The 10,000-nt window shown below is 37.1% G+C and overlaps 1 protein-coding gene across 1 annotated transcript in view; it reads left to right on the top strand.

The window, feature by feature from the left end:
• The window catches only part of LOC136830291 (uncharacterized), a 390,310-nt gene that overhangs the window by 370,366 nt on the left and 9,944 nt on the right, over window positions 1-10,000 (top strand). The window lies entirely within an intron of this gene.

Below are 10,000 nucleotides of genomic sequence, written 5' to 3'. Positions count from 1 at the left end.
TGGTAAGAACGCGGCAGCTCTTGTACTGGGACGACTTGTTGGCCACGTGCATCTGCACATTGGAGGCCAGAAGGCTGATCAGATTGCTCAAGATGCTCCCGCATTGATGGACGACGAACTTTCCTACGACTTGATGGATGAGAAGCATGACGTCGAAAAGCTCGGTAAAGGCCTCGACTCTGCTGAAGAGGAGAAGAAACACCTGAAGAAGAGGCTAGAAGAGTTGCAGGAGGCGCTAATCCAGAAGGCAAAGACAGTGGAACGTCTGAATGAACAACTCGCAGCGAAAGAGAGAGAATGTGAAAACAGCCGAGAACAACTGCAGGAACTGCAGACTCGGGCTGTGGACGACGATTTCTACTGCCGCTATCTCGAAGAGAAGGTGAAGGCTCAAGAAGCCGAAAGGAAAAGATGGAACCAGGTGAACAAAAACCTCGAAGAAAGATTGCAGACCTCACAGCAAGAAGTGCCTATTCCTGCAAGAAATCCTGATGTACATAAAAATCAAGGAAATGAGGTGCACAAGAGTCTACATCTGCAGAAGAATGTCCATACCCAGGAAGCCACAGCTCAATTGCCTCAACACAAGAATAAAAAGCAGAGGAAGAAATTGGCGAAAAGACAACAGAAAGTGACTGTGATCAACAACTCTATTACTATCCTTGAAGAGAACAAGATGAAAGGAAACGTTTTTTGTAAGCTTGGAAAGCTGGAAGAAGCATCTGAGTGTTTCCTCGGAATATTGGACATGGACGACACTCAAGCGGACTGCAGGATAAGACTCGGACTGTGTCTCTTGTTGCTTGGCAGACACAGTGAAGCTCTAGTCCAGCTTGAGAAATTACACGATCGAAAAGATTTGGTTGCAGCTGCTAAAACCCTGCAAAGACTGCAACGTCATGGCTGCCCCTACTACATCCTAGGTATTGCAGAGGATGCCACCAAGAAGGAGATACAGTGGGCCTATAGGAAGCGGGCACTAAAGTTCAACCCTGACAAGTGCCAATTGTCTGAAGAAGAGCGAGGACACAGGAACGAAATCATGCAGAAGGTCGCCTATGCCAATGATCTCCTCTGTGATGCTGAAGAGAGAGAAGAATACGACGCAGTCAGGCACTTCATCAAGGACTTGGCGGATAAGCTTTTTCAAGATCCCCAGTTTTCCCGGGAGTAAGATGATTCCGACGCAGATGAAGGTGATGAAGATGGAAGATGAAAACGAAAGGAAACTATGAAGAAACAAACAGGAGAGAAAGCCCACGATTACCCAAAATTTTGAAGGATTTTGACTGGTCACCAGTTGATGCGGCTGCGTCGTGTTCCAGAGGCGTTGCAATCTTCTTGGCCCATTCGATGGGGTTGACTGCAGGATGGGTGTTGACTGCTGCTCCCCCCGGCAGCATCCAGCAATGGGAGGCCCCCCCACCTCCCACACACCCATCCTCCAACCAACCTCACCGACTGGGCCAAGGAGATCGCAACACCCCCTGGAACGTGACGCAAAAGCACCAACCATCAGCCTGTCAGAATTCTGTAACCCATCTGTTGTAATGACCTGTGTACTTTGTATCTTATTTCATCACTTTGTAACTCTAACCAAATCTAATAAAACAGTATATTTTTATTTACCCTTTGTTTAACCTTTACCATTTATTTAACTTTATTGAACCTTTTCATCAGCTACAAGCCGATGAAAGGAAGGTTGTAAAGACCATAGAGAAGACTTTATATGACCTACAGATGACCTCGCTGGGTGAGCGGGTTCCGTTCTCAGCTTACCACTCTGTTGGTCGCGAGTTCGAATCTCTGACCAGCCAGTGAAAAACAAGAGGAATTTGTTTCTGGTGATAGAAATTCATTTCTTGCTATAATGTGGTTCGGATTCCACAATAAGCTGTAGGTCCCGTGGCTAGGTAACCAATTGGTTCTTAGCCACGTAAAAATAAATCTAATCCTTCGGGCCAGTCCTAGGAGAGCTGTTAATCAGCTCAGTGGTCTGGTTAAACTAAGATATACTTAACTTTTACAGATGACCTAGAAAAGCATGTTCCATTTAACGTGCGTTTTCCCATTTTTCATATGGGGTAAGCACGATGCCTTCTTTTGAAGGACTTTGATTTGGCGTTGGGGTAGGCTGTAGCCTCGATCGGCTGCCCTGCCTGACATCGCTTAGACCCCGGTAGCACGTGTATATGTATCGCTCCAAATCCCCAGCTCCCTTTCTCCCAGCAGCAAGGAGACGTGAGCGGTTAGGCCGACAGTTCGAGACGTGTGAGGCGTCTGTTATGTTTTTTTTTAGATGATGTTGGAGTGGCTTTGTTTGCGTGTGTATTAGTCTGTAACGCCCACTTGCTTTCAGCAAACCTATCTGCTGATTACGTAGATAATCCCGGGGTGTCTACACGGATAGCAAAGTGTCCGCCCCTCTGACCGGTCGGCTGCGGATTTGAACCCGCGACACAGACTTCTTATGAAGTCCGAGTCTGCTGCTCTACCGACCGAGCCATCGAGGCTCTTATATATATATATATATATATATATATATATATATATATATATATATATATATATATATATATATATATATATATATATATATATATATATATATATATATATATATATATATATATATATATAGATATATATATATATATATATATATATATATATATATATATATATATATATATATATATATATATATATATATATATATATATATATATATATATATATATATACATGTATATATGTGTTGTGTGTATATGTACACTATATATAGGTGTATATTATATATGTGTATATATTATATATATATATATATATATATATATATATATATATATATATATATATATATATACTGAACACAGAAAATGAACACAGCGTGAACTATGAACATTTCTAGCACTCAGAATTCACAAACAAGCACCACCTCCCAAAAAAAAAAAACACGGAAAAACGCCTTCTCCCAAAGCGCTTCTTTTTCCTGCAGTCAGCGATGACAATATATATAACAAAGCTCTGATCAAGTTAGCGCCAGTAATCCGGTTAAGAGCTGAAGAGCTAACTTTCCAACTTAATCAACAAACGAATGAAAAAAAAATATATATTAAAAAAAAAGCTTGGGGATTTGGCTGCACTCGAAATTTTCGCCTTAAGAGTAAAGGGAAGAGGTCGGGCAGACTCTCTTTTTTTTTTTTTTTTTTTTTTTTTTTACAGAAAACACACCCAGATATGACTGTTGTGCCGATGCACTGTACTGAACAGAATTAGACTGTAAAGCGGTTTCGACTGCTCTGTCCTATGAACCTGGCTTTTGGAGTATGGCTGAGCTGAACTGTGCACAGACTGTTCAGACTTCACTGACTGCACGGATTGTTCAGACTTCACAGACAGTTCAGACAGTTCAGACTTCACGGGCTTCACATACAGTTCAGACTTCCAGACTGTTCAGCTCTCACAGACTGTCCTGCTCTCACAAACTGTCCTGCCCTCACAGACTGTTCAGCCCTCACAGACTGTTCAGACAGTTCAGACTGTTCAGACAGTTCAGACTGTTCAGACAGTTCAGACTTCACTGACTGCACAGACTGTTCAGGCTTCACAGACAGTTGAGACTTCACACACTGTTTAGACTGCACAGACAGCTCAGACTTCACAGATTGTTCAGACTGTACAGAATTTCAGGCTGCACAGACTGTTCAGACTGCACAGAATATTCGGACTTCACAGACTGTTTAGACTTCACAGACCGTTCAGGCTGCACAGACGCCAGCAGTGTTTGGGCAGTTTATAAAAAATAAGGAAAAGTCAACATCAAACGAACTGCATGCAGAGTTTTCCCGACCAGATATGGACGGGGCGAATCAAAGATGAAGTCGGTTGTGAAACTAAATTTCACGTTTTAGTCAACAGTTAATAATTTTTATTTCCCCCCTTTAAAGATACGTCCTGTCCACTATTTTTGTTGTTTTTTTTTTACATCTAAGGTACTAGACCATGGCCGTCCAACCCCATGCCCGTGGGCCAAAAGTGGCCCGTTTGATTTTGAAAGTGGCCCGCTAGAGAAAAATAAGTAAAAGTATATTTCTCTCTTTTATACCATAAAAATTTCTTATTCCTGAATTGTGAGTAACACACACACATATATATGTATGTGTGTATATGTATATATATACATATATATACACATGCATATATACACATACATATATACACACAGGTGGTCCGCATTTCTGATCTAGTGACTACTGCACGATAAACTAGAATTTCTCAATAAAAATATTTTCCAGTTATAATTGATCATCAAAATTCCCAGGTGTTTTTATTTATAGATAGATAGAATGTATAATTTAGGCCAAAGGCCAAGCGCTGGGACCTATGAGGTCATTCAGCGCTGAAAGAGAAACTGACAGTAAGAAGGTCTGAAAGGTGTAACAGGAGGAAAACCTCAAAGCAGTTGCACTATGAAGCAATTATTAGGAGAGGGTGGAAAGTCAGATGGAAGGAAGGGAATATGAATGGAGGTACAGTGAAAGGAATGAAAGAGGTTGCAGCTAGGGGTCGAAGTAAGTAATGCCTACAGTGCACCACGTGAGGTGCACTGACGGCACTCCTCCCCTACGCGGGTTTTTAGTTTTCTGTAAAAGAAAACTCGTGCTGACTTTGTGTGTTGGTCCGCACTTTTTCTGTCCGCCCTCAGATCTGAAAAACTACTGAGGCTAGAGGGTTGCAAATTGATATGTTGATCAACCACCCTCCAATCATCAAACATACCAAATTGAAGCCCTCTAGCCTCAGTAGTGTTTCATTTTCTTTACGCTTAAAGTTAGCTATAATCGTACCTCTGGCAATGATATAGGACAGGCCACCACCGGGCCGGAGTTAAAGTTTCACGGGCCTTGGCTCATACAGCATTATACTGAGACCACCGATAGATAGATCTGTTTTCGGTGGCCTAGATTATACGCTGTACAGAAAACTCGATTGCGCCGAAGAAACATCGGCGTATTTTTATTTACTAGTTATTTATACACCACGCTGAACAAGTGTGATTCCTAAAAAGCGTCTCACAAAGCTAAGTCAATAATTTTCAATATCAACTTTTTTTTGACCCAATAAGTTATGCAGAACAAATAGCCTTTATTTACTAAAGTCCATCTCACATAGTTATATATCTCATCGTTTTAATATCGATGTTTTTGGTGCATATAAAACAAAAAGTAAGATATAATTTTTCTAACAATGTATACCTTTCACTGTAATGTACCTTCCTATGCCATCGTAAATGCTTTTAATTTATAAAATACCTCACTGGTAATAAGAGTTTATTTTCAAAGTTGTGTCTTCTACCAGTATAACGTTGTTGTTCACTGTCTAGCTTTTTGATTTTCTTAAGAACAGACAATAACACAATGTTCTCACACTAGAGTATTATCCCTTTCAATGTCCAAGAGGTATCGATTTGCAAACTTCAATTATTAAAATTATTTTCTGTTTCTACCGAATCCTTTTACGATTAAATCAGTTCCTTTCATTTTCAAAATGTTGAGTTTGCCGATTTGGCCAGGTATTAATATTTTACGGAGTTTCGCTGGATGCTGCAATATCTTCTATGAATTCTCTCTTCTATGAATTCTCTCCACTGAAAAAGCCTTAAGTCACTTTTTTTAGGAGGATTAAATATTTTTCCCAGGAACTCGAAGGTGAAATAAAAATCCGAACGAGAAATGAAGTTATCTGTAGTTTACAGAGTGATCATTTGGTTGTTTGTCTTACCTATTTTACCTTTATTTTTATCATTTGATTTCTATTTACATTTTCGTTCGTTCTCTGCTATATTGCTTTGATAGTTTAGTGTATACTTCTCAGTTTTCTTTTCTCTACTGGACGGCTTTTTTCTGTTAGAGCCCTTGGGCTTGTAACATTCTGATCTAAAAATATATATATATATATATATATATATATATATATATATATATATATATATATATATATATATATATATATATAGTATATATATATACATGTATATAATTATATATTATATATATATATATATATATATATATATATATATATATATATATATATTTATATTTATATTTATATATGCGTACCATTCCATTTGTTGTGAAAACACTTCAGTAATCATCCCCTCTCTTCCAATCGCACGAGTTTTCATCAAGTCAGGAAAATATTCTTTCGCAAACAATTCTTTCCTTTAGAACAAAATCCAATTCAGGTGTATCTTTGAGCAATGAAGAAAATAGAATTTTTAAGTGATACTATTTTTCTCTCTACTACAAAGAGACACACCAGGAATTTTTCCCCTCTGAAATTGCTTTTCCTGTAGACTTCTACAAAACGCAAAACGATCTTTATCGCCGACGGACGTCTAGATTAATAATCGTATCTGGAAGATTTTTTCTATATTTTTTTTTTCATTTGTTATCCTTTTATCATTGTTTTGTTGTTGTCTCAGACAACTCGTTTTTTTTTTTGTAAATATCAACTTTGCAAACAATCGTTTGAATTTGATGAGTTTTCAGAAGCTTCAGAGATTGGGCTATGATAAGTTTTCGAGTTATTTCACGAGTTTTGAAAGCATTGAACGATAAGGAATAATTTGTTTTAACTTGCGTGTTTGTTCCAAATGTTAAGGATGACTTTTTTAACTTCAGAAATCATCAGCCTTTTGTTTCCATATTTATGATGTTGACTGTCGTTCAGAAGACATATTTGAAGCTTATTTGTCAAGATTTCATCAAGAAATGTCTGACAAATGAATGGTCTGACCTGAGACCTCAAGGGCACAATAATGAAGACATTACTAAAAGAATAAACACGGTTTTGGCGCTATTAAAAAGAAATATACACCCTGGGTACAGAGGTTCATTTTTGGGTGCAGAGGTTCTTTCTTTTTAATATTAAGTTAACAGGGTATAACATTCACAATTCAAACCTATAAACAGGCCGCCATACAGAACATAAGTTCACAAACAAAATTTTGATTTCCAGTTATAACGAAAGCTAAACTGTGTGAATCATGAATTTACATTATGTCAGATTTGTTTTACACGGACTCCATGAACTCGACAAAGCATGGATATGAAATATCCCCAATGGCATCGTCGTGTCATTTATAATTCATGGACTTCTATCCTTGCAGGTGACATGTTTGCTACAAAACCGCAAGATCTACTTTGCCAGCTTCCAAATTTTTCACACTGACTACAGATTATGAAAAAGAGATATCACAGGACATAGCAGATTGTGGATTATGAATCTGAAAAAATGAAAGGTATGACACAGCCATGGCAGATTGTGGATTATGAATCTGAAAAATTGAGAGGTAACACACTGACATGGCAGATTGGATTATGAAACTGAAAAAAAAAATGAGATATCACACTGACATGGCTGATTGTGGATTATGAAACTGAAAAAATGAGAAATATCACACTGCCATGGCTGATTGTGGATTATGAATCTGAAAAAATGAGAGGTAACACACTGACATGGCAGATTGTGGATTATGAAACTGAAAAAAAAATGAGAGATATCACACTGCCATGGCTGATTGTGGATTATGAAACCAAAAAAAATGTGAGATATCACACTGCCATGGCAGATTGTGGATTATGAATCTGAAAAAAATGAGATATCACACTGCCATGACAAATTGTGGATTATGAATCTGAAAAAAATGAGATATCACACTCCCATTGCAGATTTTGGATTATGAATCTGAAAAAAATGAGAGATATCACACTGACATGGCAGATTGTGGACTATGAAACTGAAAAAAAAGAGAGATATCCCACTGACACGGCAATAGATATGACACTGATATGGCAGATTGTGGAGTATGAATCTGGGAAAAATGAGAGATATCACGCTGCCATGGCAGATTGTGGGTTATGAAACAAAGAAAAATGAGAGATATCACACTGCCATGGCAGATTGTGGATTATGAATCTGAAAAAAAATGAGATATCACACTGACATGGCAGATTGTGGATTATGAATCTGAAAAAAAATGAGATATATCACACTGACATGGCAGATTGTGGTCTACGAATCTGAAAAAATGAGAGATATCACACTGCCATGGCAGATTGTGGATTATGAATCTGAAAAAAATTGAGAGACATCACACTGACATGGCAGATTGTGGATTATGAATCTGAAAAAATGAGAGATATCACACTGACATGGCAGATTGTGGATTATGAATCTGAAAAAAAAGATATCACACTGACATGGCAGATTGTGGACTATGAATCTGAAAAAATGAGAGGTATCACACTGACACGGCAGACTGAAGATCATGAATCTAAAAAAAGAGGTATATCACACTGCCATGGCAGATTGTGGATTATGAATCTTAAATAAATGAGAGAGATATGACACTGACATGGCATATTGTGGATTATGAATCTGCCAACAAAAGAACAGAGAGAGAGAGAGAGAGAGAGAGTCGAAAAAACTGACACACACACCTCTTCACAGAAACACGAGAGAGAGAGAGCGAGCGCAAACGAACCGCCAATAAACTATTTGTATAAACAAGCATTCATGCACCTGGGAATATATACATGTACATACATATGTACGGCCGCGAAACGAGTGGGTCCGTCGCTCATCTCCTGCCACAGATAACGCGTCCTGTGATTGCTATGAAAATTCATGACCATTAAACCTCCGGAACTGCTTGTTTGCGTCAAACGCTTTTCAAAGGACGCTCGTTGCCCTGTTCCCTCGTACATTGCTCGAATGGTTTTTTTAATTGACGGTTTTATTATCTGTGGGTTTTTTTTTTATTTGTTTGTTCGGCTTCAGTGAGGGATTTCTGGTTAATGTTATTAATGATTGTAGGTTTAGTCTCTAGAATATTATTTTAAATTGGTGAGGAAATTAATGGGAAGAAAATTTAATTTTGTATTTATGTATCAGCACGATTTTATTTTGCTTAGTTTTTATTTAAATTTTCAAGTATATGTATATTTCTTGGTAGGATAAATTTCTTTTACCTCCTTATTTCCATAATTTATTACTATAAATATTGTTACTTTTAATAATAATAATAATAATAATAATAATAATAATAATAATAATAATAATAATAATAATAATAATAATAATAATAATAACAAAAAATAAAATCACTGAATTTTTCTGAGTCTTCAATTTCCTAAATACAAAAATTAATTTTTCATTATCCGTAGGGAATCGTTGTCAAAAAACAGTGTTTATTACTATTATTGATCAGTTTTTTATTACCATAATTATTATTGTTATTTATGAAGAGCTTACATTCATGAATGCACCTAAAACTTGCCGAATGGTCATTGCATACTTCTACTTAATGGAATGTTCGTAAGTGAAAAAGGTGGAATAATGCAAAATTGACTAGAAAATATTGATATTTAATGAACAAATAAATAAATTAATATGTAAATAATTAGATAAATGACGTTATATGTACGAACTCTCTCCTTCCTTCTGTTAGTAAGATACTGAAAAACTGAAATGAATATTGCCAGAAATGAAAGGATGTATAAAATAACTGAAATTTAATATGTAAAATATAAGATCAATAAATCAGTAAACAAGTCAGCTACCGTCCTATTTCAGACATAGGGGTCTTGGGGTTCTGTATATGTAATAAGAAGACAGTTGGCCTTTTAAGATATGCAGTAGGCTCTTATTCATTAATTTTTTAGTTTTCTGTAAAAGAAAACTATTATGCCGGCTTTGTCTGTCCGTCCGCATTTTTTCTGTCCGCCCTCAGATCTTAAAAACTTTTGAGGCTAGAGGGCTGCAAATTGGTATGTTGATCATCCAACCTCCAATCATCAAACATACCAAATTGCAGCCCTCTAGCCTCAGTATTTTTAAAAATTTATTTAAGGTTAAAGGTAGCCATAATCGTGCTTCTGGCAACGGTATAGGATAGGCCACCACCGGCCCTTTGCTAAAGTTTTATGGG

The sequence above is a fragment of the Macrobrachium rosenbergii genome, chromosome 46 (genome assembly GCF_040412425.1).
Source record: "Macrobrachium rosenbergii isolate ZJJX-2024 chromosome 46, ASM4041242v1, whole genome shotgun sequence".
Taxonomy (NCBI): Eukaryota; Metazoa; Arthropoda; class Malacostraca; order Decapoda; family Palaemonidae; genus Macrobrachium; species Macrobrachium rosenbergii.
Note: the sequence above shows the minus strand (reverse complement) of the source record. Positions and strands in the feature narration are given on the sequence as shown.